The sequence below is a fragment of the Panthera onca genome, chromosome A3 (genome assembly GCF_046562875.1).
Source record: "Panthera onca isolate mPanOnc1 chromosome A3, mPanOnc1 haplotype 2, whole genome shotgun sequence".
Taxonomy (NCBI): Eukaryota; Metazoa; Chordata; class Mammalia; order Carnivora; family Felidae; genus Panthera; species Panthera onca.
Window position 1 is genome coordinate 77,560,800 of NC_138341.1, and position 17,132 is coordinate 77,577,931.

Consider the following 17,132-nt stretch of genomic DNA (forward strand, 5'->3'; position numbering starts at 1 on the left):
CATTATTAGCTCGCACCCCGACTGGGGGCTCGATCTTACAAATCATGAGATCGTGACCTGAGCCAAAATCAAGGGTTGGACATTTAACCAACTGAGCCACCCAGGCGCCCCCGAAACTCTGTTCTTTTGAACCAATACCACTGAGACTGGACCCCAGGAGTCACAGCTTTGTAGACATTGCATTTGCCGGGCGAGGGGTGATGAGGGAAGAAATGGAAATGGGAACTGAGGCAAAGCAGAACCAGCCTCCTTTCTCAAGTCACCTTTGCCTTCCTTGGTGTGATGCTCTCTTCCTTCCACTCCCTCCATCTCGCTTTGTTCACACTTAGGAATTTCTGTTCCTTTATAACTTTGGCCAGCACACGGCCTTCCATGGCCACCTGTAGGATCTTCTTGCCCTCTTCTACAATGATGGCAATTCTGCTTGTGTTCCCACTGTGAACTGTCTCATTGCATTCATGTTTCCTGGTTCAAAAATCATTTCCCTATAATTAAGTCTCTTTTTGGAAGCTTTATCTTCAAAGGTTAGCCCTAAGGTGTACCTGACTCTCCACTGTGTTTGACTTTTGTGGCTCCATTATCAAGTCGAGGGCTTATGAATCTATAGAATTGTGTGCGGATCCTTAAAGAATTCACAATTATAAATGGTTTATTTTTTATTTTTTTTTAATTGACTTAAAGTTTTTTTTTTAATGTTCATTCATTCTTGAGAGAAAGAGAGAGAGAGAGAGCATGAGCAGGGGAGGGGCAGAGAGAGAGGGAGACACAGAATCCAAAGCAGGCTCCAGGCTCTGAGCTGTCAGCACAGAGGCCAACACAGGGCCTGAACTCATGAATCAGGAGATCATGACCTGAGCCAAAGTCAGACACTTAACTGACTGAGCCACCCAGGCACCCCAGAAGACTATTGACTTTAGGGCCTTCTTGCTGTGGGTGCTTCTCACTCAACAGGAAGCAGGCTGGTGTGGGGAGGGATAAGAGGAAGGGAGGAAGGGTAACAGCAAGGGGACTCAAGTGCAGCCACCTTACTTGACATCCACTGGAGCCACACAGAATGCTCAGGAACCCTGGCCTGACCAAGCTGTGGGAGAGCTGCTGCTCTGTCTCCATTCTGCCCGCTCTCTCTAAACGTCCTCTCTCCTGCAATGCCGTCCCCATTGCATAGGCTCCTTCAAAATCTAAAAAGAATTTTTCAAGCACCTTCAAAAGATCTTTTAAAAACTTTCTGAAAAGAGATTTAAATGTGGGCAAATGATTTCTGAATAGGGCAACATGGATAATGGGGCCTTTAAGAATAGATTGCTTGGGGTCCCCTCTTTAGGCTTTAAGGAAGAGAAAGGGCTGCCTTCCCTTCTCCATCAGGAAGGAAAGAATAGCCCGTCTCTTTATAAGAGCTGCACAGTCCCCCAAAGGCCACCGACTCCCAGCTCTCCCCGGTCCTTTTATATTAACCAAGGCAATGGGTCTTCCATCCAGGGGTCCAAGCAAAGGCGGACAGCTCCATTTGTACCCAAGGTGAACATGCCTACGTACAGAGCATGGTGCACAAGACAAGATCACAACCAAGTGTGCAGGAGAGATGGATCTGCCCAAGGGGGTACGCGCTGAATCTCGCTGGCATTTTAAACTTCCAGGCCAATTATTTGTTTCCATCTGGACAGACAGAATGGGCCTTCATGAGGGGCTGTGGATAACCGTGATCACGTGAAAGTGTCAGACGAGCTGCTCTGGACAAGCCAAGGGCGAGTCAGAGTGAAATACCACACTTCTCAGCTCTTCTGAAGAAAGGCAGCTTTACCACTTTCAAGTAGATACAGTAATGGGAACCAGGTGTGACCAGGAGTGGTCCTTGGGGAACAACTTCGAGGACTAGCTAGGAAGGTGTTGTAACCAGCAAAGTGGCTGTTTATCTGTGAATGGGTAAGTGTATGTGATTTGAAATGTCCTGCTTGAATGTCTCTCCCAACATCGTTTTCTCACTATCTTTTTGTACTTCTATGAGGAAAGATCAGCTAAGCAAAGGCTAACTTCCTCCCAGCCATGTCTAAATTACTCCAAACCTTAAATGAGTACCTCTCCCCCATCAAAGATGTTTGCCTGAGTGGCAGCTCACAAGGAAGCCTGTGTTTCACAGCAGGAAGAGGAGTTTAGCCAAAATTTCCGCATGGAGACCACATTGATCCCAGCCCCAATCCATCTCAGAGTGAATGTCTACAGATTTAGGTACCCAACGATAGTGGATGAACTTAGCTGAGTTGAAATACTCAGGGGAGAAGGAGGGAAAAGTGAAAGCTTCCCAGCAGGACTGGTCCTGTGTCGGATCCAGTAAACAGGTATTAAAATTGTGAATAATTCAGTTCAGTGACTACTGTGTAACTCATTCTATAGCAGATGCTTTGAGGAACAGCCATGGTCCATGTGATCCAGGAAAGTGAATCTTGTAGGTGAGAGGGGACATTCATACAACAATGGCACAAGGCAAATCGAAGGTAATGCAACAGGTTAGAAAAGAACAGGATTTTACAGTGATGCAGAAGAACAAGATTACTTCTAGTTGGAGAACCACAAGCAGCTCTCTGAAGGAGAAGATTTTTGAGGTAAGCTTTAAAGCTAATTAAAACAAAATAAACCATTAAATAGGCTACGCTGACAGTGGATACATGAATGAGTACAGTTATTTGGAGAACAGTTTGGCAGTATTTCCTATGGTTGAAGATATGCATTCCATCACCCAACAATTACACATCTGGGTATACATGGTTTAAAAAAAAAAAAAACAACTCTCACACATGAACTAGACATTCAATGGCACTTTCTATGTAATGTCAAAAAATTAGTAATGACCTAAATGTCCACTAATAGATTAAAGGATGAATAAATTGAGGTATATCCATACAATGGACTATTATACATAGGTTGAAATGAATGTACTAGAGCTTTGTGTATCCATGTGGAACAATCTAGAAAGGTTTGTTCAAAGCATTTAAGGCAACCTCTGACCAATCATTAGTTGAGTACTAGGCTGACCAAGCAAAGACTTCAATGGTTGTACACAGGGAATGCAGACTTTACAGTCAAGCAAAGTCATGAAACAAACAGCATTGGCCAACAATAACAACATTAACCCATTTCAGGAGAGGAGAATCTGATCTCCAGACTTATCACATTATATTATCTACATCATACTCAAACTGTCAAAATGTAAGGAGAGGGGCATCTGGGTGGCTCAGTTGGTTAAGTGTCAGACTCTTAATTTTGCTCAGGTCATGATCTCACGGTTTTGTGAGTTTGGACCCCACATCCAGCTCCGTGCTGACAGTGCAGTGCCTGCTTGGGATTCTCTGTCTCTGTCTCGTTCTACACTTTCCCCACATATGCTGTCTCTGTCTCTCTCAAAATAAATAAACTTATAAAAAAAATTTTTTAATGCAAGGAGAGAATCTTGAAAGCAGCAAGGGAAAAATAACTCATCATAAACAAGAAACTGTCAATCAACAATTCTATATCCAGTAGGACGATCCTTCAAAACTGAAGGAGAAATTAAGATATTCCCAGATAAACAAGTACAACAGAAATCACAATAAATGTATGAGCCAAGACAGCCAGAGATTGTTAAGCTGGAAGTTTTTAATCTAGCTATATGCTATTTATAAGAGACACACTAAAATGCATGGACCCAGAAAAAGTGAAGTAAAGGGATGGAGTTTGATATAACAGAAAAAATAACAATTGAAAGAAAAGTGGTAGAGTAATATTAGTACCAGACAAAATATACTTTAAGGCAAAAGGCATCATTAGAGATAGAGGGTCAATACATACCAATGAAAGGAAATTCACCAGGAAGATATGAAAATATAACATGTAGACACCTAATAACATGACTTCAAAATGTATAAAGTTTGACAGAATTACAAAAGAGAAACTGACATTTCCACAATCAAAGTAGATTTCTCTGTCACTGAGAGACATTATTGGTAATGACTTACCTTAATTAGGGGTGCCTGGATGGCTCAGTCAGTTGAGTGTCCAACTCTCCACTTTGGTTCAGGTCATGATCCCAGGATCATGGGATTGAGCCCTGTGTTGGGTTCTGCGCTGAATGTGGAACCTGCTTGGGAGTCTCTCTCTCACTCCCTTTGCCCCTCTCCCTGGCTTGCACACTCTCTCTCTAAAATAAAAAATAATTAATTAATTAATTAATTAACAATCTTAGTCTAATGGACAAATATAGAACTCTTCACTTAGTCATTGTATTATTCATATTTTCCCCTTGGAACATTTATAAAAACTGACCATGTATTATGTACAAATTAGAAATTGATAGCAAGAATACTTTCAAACTATTATTTTGTAACTTTTTAAAAACATTCCTAAATAACTCCTGTGTTAAAGACGAAACTATAATGAATTGAGGAATGAGAAAATATTTAGAACCTAACAACAGTTAAAATAACATTTCTAAGTTTCTTGATGCGGTTACAAGAATGATAAAGAGAAAAATGTATTTTCATTTATGACTCATGCAAGAAAAGATGTAAAGGTCACAACCTATAAAGAATTAAGTGACCAGCTCAAGAAGTTAGGGAGGAGAGAAACAACAAATAAAGTAGAAGGAAAGAAATAAAGATGAGGACAGAGACTAATGAAATAGAAAATGGGCAAAACAAGCATCAATAAAACTAAAAACTGGTTCTTTGAAAAGACTGATAAAGTAGACAAATCTTGGGCAAAGTTGATCAATACACAAGCGATTGTATAAATGGACAATGGTGGAACCACATTCCCACACCAGCAGGGGACCCCATATCCAGGATGTTACGTGTGAAAGAAATAGCTTTCTATCTCGTTTAAGCCATTGTCACTTTCGGTGTCTGTTTCTCCCAATCAAAACTATTCCTAACCAAGACAGAGGGTTCATCCAGGCCTGGGCTGGGTCTAGGCATCCCAGCTAGGCCAGGCAGGATGAAGATGGTGGGGGACAGTGAGGAGAGCCGGTACCATGGGTGATCAGGTGAAGTTGTCTCTGAGAAGCAGAGGTGACAGATGAGGTCATAGGCTGGGCTGAGGTGGCAACTCCGACGTTGGTGACCAGGACAAGCAGTAACCACAGTAAGCACCATGACTACGTTCAACAGTCTCTCCTGGCTTTACCAGGTGGGCTTATCCCAGGGCTATCTTGTGGAGGCCAAACCCACTGGGCAGGTCTGGTTCCTCTGGGATATGGGTTATGGTCTCTGGCTTGTGTTTCCAAGCCCACCTCAAACTGGTTTAAACAATAAAGACAATTTGTTCCTCATTTAGCTTAGTTTGATCCCACAGCTCAAAGCATGGCAACAAAGATGCACGAAACTGTCCCCACATGGTCTTATACTACCCATCCCTCCAACAGCTCCAGATTCTTCCCCAGTGAGTGAAATGGCTTTAGCAGTTCCAAACTTCCCAGCCTCAGCCCACACCACCCAGGGAGAAAAAGAGCTCCTTCCTCCTTTACAAGTCTAGGGTTTAGTGTTCTCTTATTGGCCAAAATTAGGTCATGTGCTTGTCTCTATGCCAATCAACATGCTGATTGACTTCAGCCAATCAGGACTCTCCTGGAGTCTGCTGGAATTGCTGTTAAGTTGGACAAATTGTAGAGCCTCACTCTCTCCTCATGTACTGTAGAAGCTGTTAATGTACCTAACTTGTAATACTTCCAGGTGATAAATAAAATTAGTATTTAGTCACCTAGCACAGTGCCTGACACTGCATCTGATAACTGGTAACCATGAAGCTATTAGCACTGACGTGAAAACCGGGCTCCATTCCTACCCCTGAGGTGAGAAACTTGGGCTGGGGCTCTTGGTGTGGGGCTAATTCTGAGAAAAGGGAGTGGTATCAACACAAAACTCAACCTCCAGGCGTGGGAGGTAAACTGAGGCTGTACGTCCCTAATACAGCTGAAAGCACAGAATCCAGGGAAGTCCAGTTCTTCCTGTTCTTCCTAATCTTCCTAATTACCCAGAAACCCCAAGGACAAAGGAGCAGAGGCGAATGCGCCCAAACATGACTTTCCTAGGGGGACCCCTCCCCATTTTGTGACCTCCCCAGGGATCGTATCTAGGCCTCTGGGGTGGGACTGTCCCATTAAATGGCCACATGCAAAGTAAGAGGAGTAAGGAGGCTACAGAGCTTCCCTCAGGCTTGGCTCATGGTGGGTGACAGGGTCATATGCCCTGACAGGCCTTTACCCAAGAAGAAAAATCTTTCTAATAGCCCAGAAGAATGCCCTAATCTGACATCTCGTTTAGCAGATTATTGGGCCTGGCTTTGATCTCTCCTGGGCATAATGAGTGTGCCTCTCAGGCCAATCAGCAGTCATTAATTAGCAGAACAGCCAGCAGCTGGGCCTGCCCAGGAGCGGGGCCCTTGCTCTTGAGTTGGGAAAGTGAGATGTTTGTGAGCAAGTCAGACCCAGTGCGAAGCTATGGGATCTACCAGGGTCACCAGGACGAGTCAGCCCTGAGGTCTCTCTGGGAAAGTGCCCTAAGCTGGGCCTTCACGTGACACATGTGACACACAATGCCACCCAGGGACCGGGCAGGGAGAGATGGCCTCTGCTCCCTGCAGCACACCACCCGATAGCGAGAATACAGCATAGCAGAGTGGGTGACCCCACAGCACGCACACCACGATGCGCAGACAGACCACAGAGACCACCTGGTTGTGCGTCTGACCCTCTCCCCCAAGGCCAAATCCTGTCTCTCTGACTTATTGGCTCTCGGCCCCCTTTCCTCCCTCTTCTTGGGCCCTGCCATCCCCCCACGTGGCCCTTTGGGTCCCTGGGAGCTGGTGAGCAAAAGAGGTGTTGGGTCCTACGGTTTCATCATCTCTAACAGCAGTGGGACCAGCCTCACATTCCTACCTTAGGGTTAGTGTTTCAATAGAAACTCGACCAAGGATACAGATGAGGAGAACCTGCATTGGTGTTCCCGGCTTAGAGGGGTTAGAGGTAGTGCAAAGGAGACAGAAGCCAGAGACTTGGTGTAGGAAGAGCTGGATTCATACGCCATCCTCTGCCACTCACTAAGTAGCCATGTGACCTTGAGGTAAATCCCCTTAATTTCTCTGAACAGTAGTGCTGTCCTTTGCATAAAACAGAGTTCTTTTCCACAAAGTGACTGCAATATGAACTGTCCTTAGTTTTTGTATAACACCAGTGAGTTGAATGTGTGTTTTAAGTGTTCAAAATGACTAATAAATTTTTTAATCAGTGAAAATGAACATTAAATTTATCTTCATTTCAAAAATTAATGAACAGGTAAAACATTAATAGAAATGTAAACATTAAACTTAATGCAACAGGATACATCATTAGGAGACAAAAATTTTTAAATGATTCAAATAATCATTCATATGAATTATTTAAGGGGCGCTTGGGTGGCTCAGTTGGTTAAACGTCTGACTTCAGCTCAGGTCATGACCTCACAGTTCATGAGTTCAAGCCCTGCATCGCCTGTGCTGACAGCTCAGAGCCTGAAGGCAGCTTCGGATTCTGTCTTCCTTTCTTTCTGCCCCTTCCCCACTCGTTTTCTCTCTCTCTCTCTCTCAAAAATAAACATTAAAAATTTTTTTCTAAAGGTAACAAGAAAATGTAATTAACTATAAAAATTAAATATTAATTGATCTTATTTAGTACTACCCTAAAAAAATTAAAGAGGTCCTTGTTATGTCATTAAAAATTGCACATTAACAATTTGTGTACAAATATTTCCCATTGCTTTGGAAGACCTTTCTGGCTCTATACCATCTGGGGGAACAGCACAGAGAGAATTATAAACTAACACCAAGTATGTTCTTTCTGCACCATCACCACGGGGCGGGGTGGGGGGAATCTATCGTGTGTTTAATAAATTTGAGAACATCTTTTCAAATTTTTTCTGGCAGAAGTGTGCAAAGAATGAGACCTTTTAATCAATAGTAAGCATTCATTTGTTTGTTTGAATAAAAGCCTTCTTTACTCTCACCAGGTATGGATGGAGACTGCCACCCCTTGGTTGTGTCTCTTTCAATGCTCTTGTGTTCTTTGAACTAGAACTAGAGCATATAACTCTCTGAGTGATTTCGAGTCATATCTTACTGATTTTAGATTTTTAAAAATATGAACTAAGTATTACACTAAAAACCACGGATGTGTGATACTTTAAAAACACAGAGAAACTAATAAAAACTGGCTTTGCAACAACTTGTTCTAGATAGGTGGTTTCCAAATCTTTTCCGCTGTCAGGACCCTCTACTGGGGGACTGGAATGTAAAAACCAGCAAAAGCAGGGTTTTTGAACCAAATGAGCCCTGCTCTCCTCCTTCCTTCCATGGCACACACACTCCTGCACATTAACACAGGGAGTAGGGGATGCCTGAGGGGCTCTGGTGGAGAGGAACTCAACATTTCTGGGGAACTCTGGGAACTTTCCAGCTCTGAACTGCCAAGGGGTCGGGCGTGTGCTGGCTCGCTCACTCCGGCCAGAGGGCCAATGCCAACCTCATCAAGACCTCACGGTTCTTCCTGGTTTCCGGGTTAGGGTTCTGATTTCATGAGAATCGCCAGCTCTCTCATCCATCCCCATCACCTCACCCCTCCTCCTTCCTAATCAGCACCGGGCACTCCTCACCCCTCGAACCCACCTGCTGCAGCCCCCCAGTTCCCCTGAGCGGCACAGACGTCCCTAAGAAGGATGCACCTATGGACATGCAGCACCATCTACAAGTCTGCAAAGGAGCTTCCTGGGGCTCATGACTTAGAGATGAGAGACAGTCCTGCCTGGCTCCCTGCTCTGCCCTAGTGCTTTTATTAGCTCATTCAGTTCATCCTTTTGATAAAAGTTTATTAAGCACCACTCTATGCCACTGTGCTGAGTTCCAGGGAGACAGCGGTGAGCGAGATAAACAAGATCCCTGTCCTCAAGGAGCTTACGGAGTGGGAGGAGAGATGAACATTATAAGATAATCACTCAATTGAACTTGATACAATGGTGTAAAATGACCCTTCCTTTCTCTGTGACCCTCCTGTGCTCTCCGCAGACACACAAGAAGTGAGATCTAAGGGCCTTTAGGCTACCAACTCACAGCTCTTCTGGAAGTTCTGATAGCCCTAGGGGCCTTGCAAAGGAGCCCAGCTGTCTGAGCAGGTCCTCCCTGGCCACAGGGAGCATGTGCTCAATGGCCAAGTTCAGTAGCCGCACAGCCCCCCCACCCCCACCCCAGCCCTACCTCTCTGACTGAGAGCACCCTCAGGGGAATCTCAAGGCAACCTGCTTTCCCCCACCCCATCCCCACCGACAAATGGTAGTAGCACCAGGGTGGATCCAAATTTCGTGGGGCCAGAAACTTACCCAATTTAGGGGGCCCTCCTTAAGAAGCCAAACAGAAAATCACAAAACTAGGTTAAAAAGTGAACATTTGGGGCTCAGTCAATTAAGCATCCGACTTCAGCTCGGGTCATGATCTTGCAGTTCATGAGTTCGAGCCCCCACGTCAGGCTCTGTGCTGACAGCTCAGAGCCTGGAGCCTGCTTTGGGTTCTGTGTCTCCCTCTCTCCTCTGCCCCTTCCCTGCTCATGCCCTGTCTCTCTCTCTCTCAAAAATAGAAATAAACATTTAAAAAAATGTTTTTAAGTGAACATTTTTTTCTTTAAAATGCTTCTCATTATTTTCTAGAAGTCACATCAACACATTCATTTTTAGAAGGTAACAAATACACAAAAACCAGAAAAACAATATTTTAACAAATGAACTCACTGACACACCTTTACAGTACAGCCCTAACATTTTTGGCTGCGTGTTCTCTGACTGCCTCACCATATGCCAACGATTTCATGCCATCTTCTGTGGAGAGTGTAGAACAGCCTTTCCGCCACGGTTGAGTGAAATACGTGCTTTGTCATTCAGAGTTTAGAAAAATTTGTTTCAGCTTTACGACTAATGTCGTGTGAGTTTTTCAGATTGTTGTCAGTTGGGGGTAAACCCCTAACAAGTTTCATATGAGTGGTGAGATTAAAAGAACTTCCCACGGACTAGCTTCTGGCTTAGGACACTTCGAACCTCGTTTCTCAACCACTACCCACACGCTTCCCATCCCGAAAGCCCTAAGACCCTCTCAAGCTGCATCACATCAGGTGGGTCAACACCATGGGTCAAATGAGAGTTCCTAGAAATCATTCCTCCTCCAATAACCCTAATGTCACACAGAAGTGCCGAAAGGCCTCCTTCATGGGCTGCAGCCACACAAACACATGCCATTCGCCCGCTCCAAATGCATCCCTGACTGGCGTTTCCCTAAGCTGGATCCCCAAACTGCCGCCAGTGACCCCACTACTGCCTGACAGGAGGGCCAATGTGACAGAGGGTAAGTCAGGATGAAAAGAAACAGCAGCCTCAAATGATTGTGGTCGAAATAACGTGCTTTTGCAAGTTTTGCAAAAACATGAGACCGTGCGAAAGCGTGGCCAGGGCCCCTCCCGAGGCCTTGGAAGGACCCAAGCAAGCGAGGGCCCAGTAAGTGCTGCAAAGGGGCACAGCCCTCAGAGATGAAAGAAGCCAGGGGAGTAATTACTGAGGCGGGGGCCTCAGGGCTGTGGCCTCTGGCACAATTATCTTCACAAGTTAAATTAGCCCCAGATAAACCTGTACCTAATAAACGGGGAATGGGGGGGTGGGGGGGACTGTACCTAATGCTCTCACCCCAAGGCTGGGTCGTCAGAGGTTGTTTTTCTCCGCTCTGGGGTTCAGGCCTGTGCAGGCTGCAGGCCAAAGCAGGGCCCGAATGTCACATCTCACAAGCCCCCACGAGCGAGAGCCCACTCTGACTCACGCACCCAGACCCGCATTTGCCCCCCAAAGCCCTCTCATACTCAGCACCTCATCTGACAGAAACACAAACACACCCAAACACAGGACCAGGCTCTCCCACAGCCTGAGCAGAGGAGGCGCCCTCTTTGTGGGGGGCCGGGTGAGGAAATGGGAGGGCCTTCTCCCTCTGTTCCCCCCTGACAGGGTGGGAGTCACGCTGCCACCATTGTATTCTCTGATTCTATGAAAGCCTACCTTTCTTCTTCATGGCTCTCGCCCGCACCAGGATCCAAGGCTCTGCAGACCTGGAATGCTATCTTGCCCTCTCTCTCTCTTTTATTCCACCTATCTCTTCCATCCGAGGAGCAGGGGTGAGCCCTGGACCCAACAGTGGAACAAGGTGCTGACTCTGATTCATAGCAGAGTCACGCACTGAGCCCCAGGTCTCACCGGCCTCAGGTAACGCAGGCTGGACAGCCAGGTGGTGTCACCCACTGGCCCCAGCTTCTGCCCAGGACAAGTGTGGGAAATAGTGCAGGGGTGAGGGGTTGAGGGAGGTCTCAGGGCTCTGGATTTCCAATGGCTGCAAGATTGGCCAAAGTCCTGGCTTAGTGCACAAGTCCCAGGGCTGAGACCTGCCCCACAGCCCCAGCTCCTATGTTCCAGGGCAGCATAAGTCCCAGGTTTTGCCAAGGAGATTGACTGATGAGCCAAGGGTCTTCAGAGAATACTAAGATGGGAGTCAGAGACCTGGATTTGAATTCCAGGTCTCAGGAGTTTGGGAGAGGGAGGGAAGGTAATGGTCATAAAGACTTTTGGGAGGGAGGGTGAGGGAGTTCATCATTCTGAGTAACAAGAACCATGAGCAAGCAGATTAGCCAGAGCTAGCTGGTAGTGGGCCAGGTCTTTGAGGCTCTTCCGCTCAGGAAAACCCTGTTCTCTGTCCTAAGCCGGGGGGGAAGGAAAACAGGAAACACATGTTGTGTAGGGGAGGTTGAGCACCCAGCCCTGAGAAGCCCCCAGGGAGGACCTGCTCCCTGGATGGGAGTTTCCCAGCCACACCTGAGGACCTAGCCCTGACCAGCCTTGAGGCAGAAACGTGCTTATCAAGCTTATATGAAGAACTCAGAGCTGCTAGGCCAACGTCTGCATTCTCACTCATAAACTCCTGTGCAACCTTGGGCCAAGAGCTTAGCCTTTCTGGGCCTCTGCTTCTTCCCCTGTCAAATGGAGATAATGGTCCCTGCCACCCTCTCTACCTTGCCTGCCTCACTGGCTTTGGAAATAATAAAGCACTACACATGTGGGAACACTATTTCTTCCCTCTGTGTCCTTCAAGCCTCAGCCTCTGGGCCTTAGCCTCCAGAAAGCCTTCTGTAATTGCACCAAATGCAGGGTCTGACTTGCTCACGTCAGCCCCTCCCCTCTGGCCTTAACCGTCCACCCCTCTTTGAAGGGCCTGACGCATATTCTGCATCAGACAGAAGTACTGATGTTTGATCCTTTTCTCTACAAAATCATGAGCACACTGAGGCCCAGTAGGCCTTGTTAACCTTCACGCCTTCCTCAGTGGCCGGCGGGTGTGTGAGAAGCTGTGGTGGAGGTACAAGGCATAGGTCAGATAATAAGACGTGTCCTGCCCGCAATCTCACCCATACCTCTCACCTCAGTCCAGCCCTGACCACTGGGGACTCAGGATTTGGCCAGGGCAGTAATCTGAGCACATGGGGAGAGCTGCCCAGAAGACCCCAGGAGATCCCTCTGAGACCACTCCCAGCTGCCATTGGCCAGGACAGAGGGAGCTCCAAGGAAACCTTAGCTGGTCTGTCTCCCCACACTCTCTTCAGATCCAAACTGTAGGCCTGGCTTGCTCACCGAGCTCTGCTTCTACAAACCAGGCTTGGGTGGTTTGAGGCGGCTGAAGTGGAAGCCCATGGTGTTCACTGTCTCTTTGAGTCTGTCTGCCTGTGTCATTTCCTAGGGAGTGTTGTGGGGTTTTGGTGGGGGTGGGCAGTTGTTTTGCTTTATTTTGTTTTGTTTTCCTCCATTCTTTTTCAGGAGCCCTCTCAGAACCTGGCCTGGCTACCTTGGAGGGCAGGTGGCAGGAGAGTGGGGGCCTGGTGAGGAGAAAGGCCATGTGATGTGGCTGGCTTAGCTCTCCCTACAGAATGGGAGCTGGCAGAGATGGCTACCAGAAATTAGTGCTTTCCCTTCCGCCTACCTAGTCTTCATTTGCCAGCCACTCTCGCATCTAGGAGGGGCCGTATGACTAGTTCTCATGGCCTGAGTGTGAGCATACGTGGTCACATCAGGCCAGCGTAGTTAAAAGAGGTCGTACCTTCTCCACCTACTCTTCCCTTGTCTGCCCATTGGTTACAGAGAACTCTGAGGCTGTAAAGGTCAGAGCCACTAAGAGCCTAGATCCCTGAATCACTACATGGAAGGCCTCTTGCTGGCCCCCAGGAACACCCACCTCAGACTGTTGTGAGGGAAAATTAAAATCTATTGCATTCAGCCCCTGACACTTTGGGATTTGTTTCATCAACAAGTATCACCCAAATTAAGTTGTCTTACAGGAGCAAGACTGCAAGGAAAAGATGGGTTCAACACCCCACATCTGCCAATTTAGGACTTGGGATATAATATGGACCCATCCCCTCGGCCCTACCCATTAGCTTGACTGTAGCTAGGAGGGTGATCTGTATTCAGAACTGTCCACTCCTCGTTCATGTTCTGGCTCCGCATCATAAACCCAGCTATCCCCCAAGCCTGCCTATCCCAGGCATCTAACATGGGCATCCTGAGCAGATGTCTTCTGGATTCCAACCTTTGGGACCACATCCTGGCCAGTACAGGGTCTCTTTGCACTGCCTTGGAGCCTTCCCAGGATTATAGGGTCCCACACTTACCTATATTATAGGGTGCCCTCAGTCCTGCCCCATCCTTCCTTGGAGACTGCTGAGCCCTGTGAAAATCCAGGGGCCAGATCAAGCCATGTCTGTCTATGGCAGGCTCATGGTAGAGTGAATGTCTCTGTGCCTTGTCCTAATTAATCTTCACAATACAGCCTGTGAGGTAGACACCTGGATCACCATCCTGATTCTGTATGGATGCTATAATTCCCACTTTACAGGTTAAGAAGACCAAGGCATGAAGTGGTAAGTAGTTCATTCAAGGACACATCAGGCCTAGAATCCAGGTCATGTAGACTCCAGAGTCTGCACTCTGAGGTCACTACACTGTGGTGCCTCACAACTGGAGGTGTTCAATAGATACATGATGGATGATAAAAACAAGGCAGACAGATCACCAATGGCCAAAAAAAGGCCCCTGGGTTGTTAGTGTTAGGTGTCCCTAAGACATTGTGAGAGGCCTTATTGGAGGAACCAGCATTTGGGGTCAAGTCACATGATTGCACTGGGCCTGGTTTTCCTTCCAAGATTCTGTCAGTTGCTCAGGGGGGCATGTCTGTGTGTGTGAAATCCACATGGCTTGGACATGGAAATACAAAAAGATTCAGAACAGCACTGTCCAATGGAAATATGATGCAAGCCACAAATGCAAGCCAGATATATCATTTTAAAATTTCTAGTAGCTACCTTAGAAAAAGAAAAAGAAACCTGCAAAATTAATAACATATCTTATGTTATCCATTTTATAAATATTACCATTTCAACATGCAGTGTGAAAAAATTATTAATGAGATATCTTACATTGTTTTTTTGTACTAAGCCTTCAAAGGCAGGTATCTATTCCACATGAATGACACATCTCAATTCAGGCTAGTCACATTCTAAGTGGTCAAGAGCCACGAGTGGCTAATGGCCACTGTTTTGGACAGGGAAGCTCTGGTGAGGGTCTGGGCTTACGAGGTCAGGCCGACCCAGGGAACAAAGCTATAGGACATGGCGGACCTCCCAGACCCAGGAAGGCACAGATGCTTAGGCCTGACTTTGTAGAGAGCTACCCAAGTCTGCAAGTAGCATGCAAGGTAATAAATGCAGCATAAACACAAACCACTATGTGTTAAAATTCGGGGAAAGCAGCGGATGGTTTTAATTCACTGCACGATCGGCATGTGTTTGTACTTTCCTATTTACAGTAGGCCCTATAAGGAGGCTTGCAAACAGTTCAAGGAGCGTCAAGGAGCCCAGCACTCAATGCAGCTGTTCTGTGTTCCCTGATTACCCTAGACCCCCAGGTTACAAGCAAGCACAGATTAAACCCAGAATGTTTTCACGACTGAGGAGCACAGTCTATGAAATGCAAAAGAAATCTGAGCAAAGAGCCAGGTTGGGAAATTGTTGCCAGCTGTGGTATATGGGAGCAGGGATGGGGGTGGGACCCCAGAAGGAAGCCCTGAGTCCTGCCCTATATCATCTGGCATCCCTGTCTAGCCCTGGAGGTACCACCTAGAGAGAAGCTTCAAAAGTTCAAGTTGGCCTGCAGAAAGAGAGTGACATTACCTGTCAGAATCAAGCGGAGGCCAGGCTTGTGACCTGTGTGGTCGCACAGGATCCTTCACTTAGAAGGGTCTGTGCTCCGAGAGGCTCCGCACTTGGTTTGATGTTCTGCTGTCACCAGCTTGAAGCTCAATAGTTTTTGAACCAGGGGCCCTGCGTTTACATTTTGCACTGGGCCCACATTATTATACAGCTGGTCCTGAGTGTGGGCCACTGCAAGAAACAAGAAGCCCCTTCTGTGATGGGTGCCCTGCTGGGGAGGGGCTCAGCATTCCAGTGGCCTTTCCAGGGACCAGTCTGCTGATCCAGCCCCTTCAAACAGCACAAGGAGAGACCATCTGGAGGAAAGGCCAGAGCCGGCCTGACAAGGATTGCTTGAGACCGCCCTGGAGAACGGCACCAGGATGTTGTGTATTTTCCAAAGTTCCACTCACAATGGTCTCTTTTCATTTAAAGAAAATACCGCAACCATTTCCTAGCAAAGGTTAAGTCTTTACACTTAAAAAAAAAAAAAAATGTTTTTTAACCTGCCAAGGAATGTGCTTTTTTAAGCTGGCTTCCTGCCCTTCCTGAAGCCAAGGCTCACTCCCCCTGCTCACAGGGAGAGCCCTGGGGTCCTATAAGAGTGGTGAGTGGCCAGGCAGCCACTGCCCCAAGCAGGTCAGGGATGGGACAGAGGGCAGAGGAGCAGGCAGCCAGTGCCGGGTGGCTAGCCCCAACTTTACCCAGAACCAACCAATGAGGACAGGAGCTCCTGATGGCAGAAATCCACAGACCACCCCTCAAAGCCTTTTCCAGGCTGGGACCTCTACCTCCTTCTCCACCATAAGCTTCTCCAGCACCTTGTCCAAACGGTGCTGGCCGCTAGCCTCACCTTCTGGTCCCTGTCTACCAGAGACCAGAGAATTCTATTAATGTTGAGCAAGATTGGGCATGAGAGAGCATGGGTTTGGGGTTCAGGCACCCTGCGGAGGAGGAGGTCTGAGCAACAGGAAAAGAGGTGCCTCAGGGAGGAGGGACCCTGTTGAGAGCTCCCTGCACACCTCCCCGGTGATCTGTGGGCCTGGGCGGACTGTACCTGGGCCCTGCACTCCATTCCTGCACCCTCACTGCTCATGGATGCCACTCCTGCGGTCCTCGTCTCTCTCTCTCCAGCGTCACCAACACTCCTGCCTTCATTGCTTTATTCTCACCAGTGTACAAACATGTCCTCATTCCAAAACCAAATTGAACAGAAAGAAAAAAAATCACTCTTGCCAATTAGCCTCCCATTTTCTCCTGAAAGCAACCTTGCTGGAAAGTGTTGTCTCTATGCGCTGTCTCCAGATCACTTTCCTCTGTTCTTTCTCACTTTTTAATTTTTTTAATGTAAACTTAATGAATTTCCCAAAGTGGTTGCACCATGTGACCAAGCCTCCTGTGAAGAAGTAAGGCACAAGCAATACCCCAGAAGCCCTGGGCAGGCCCTTTGCAATCACTACCCCTTTCCTCCTACCCAAATGTCACCACCATCCTGACCTCTAACACTGCGCATCAGTTTGGCCTGGTTTCCAGCATTATATAATCAGAGTCATGCAGCGTGTACCCTTTTGTGTCTGGCTTCTTTGCTCAATATTATGTTTGTGGGTTTCACCCAAGTTGTGTGATGTGGCTATCCATTGTATGAATATACCGGTATTTGTTTATCCATTCTGTTGATGATGGGCATTTGGTTTCAGGCACTATATAAAGCTCCTAAGGCCATTTTTATACATGACTTTTTGGAGTCATATGAATGCATCTATGGGGGGTGTACCTAGGAGTGGGCTTGCTGGATTATAGGGTATACATGCGTTCATACATTTTT

The 17,132-nt window shown here is 47.0% G+C and overlaps 1 long non-coding RNA gene across 1 annotated transcript in view; it reads right to left on the reverse strand.

The window, feature by feature from the left end:
- LOC132662410 (uncharacterized) overlaps window positions 1-17,132 on the reverse strand; it is a 99,599-nt gene that overhangs the window by 18,576 nt on the left and 63,891 nt on the right. The window contains exon 4 of the long non-coding RNA XR_009602583.3: window positions 3,987-4,168. This is a non-coding gene — a long non-coding RNA (uncharacterized LOC132662410). The remainder of the gene's footprint in view (window positions 1-3,986; window positions 4,169-17,132) is intronic.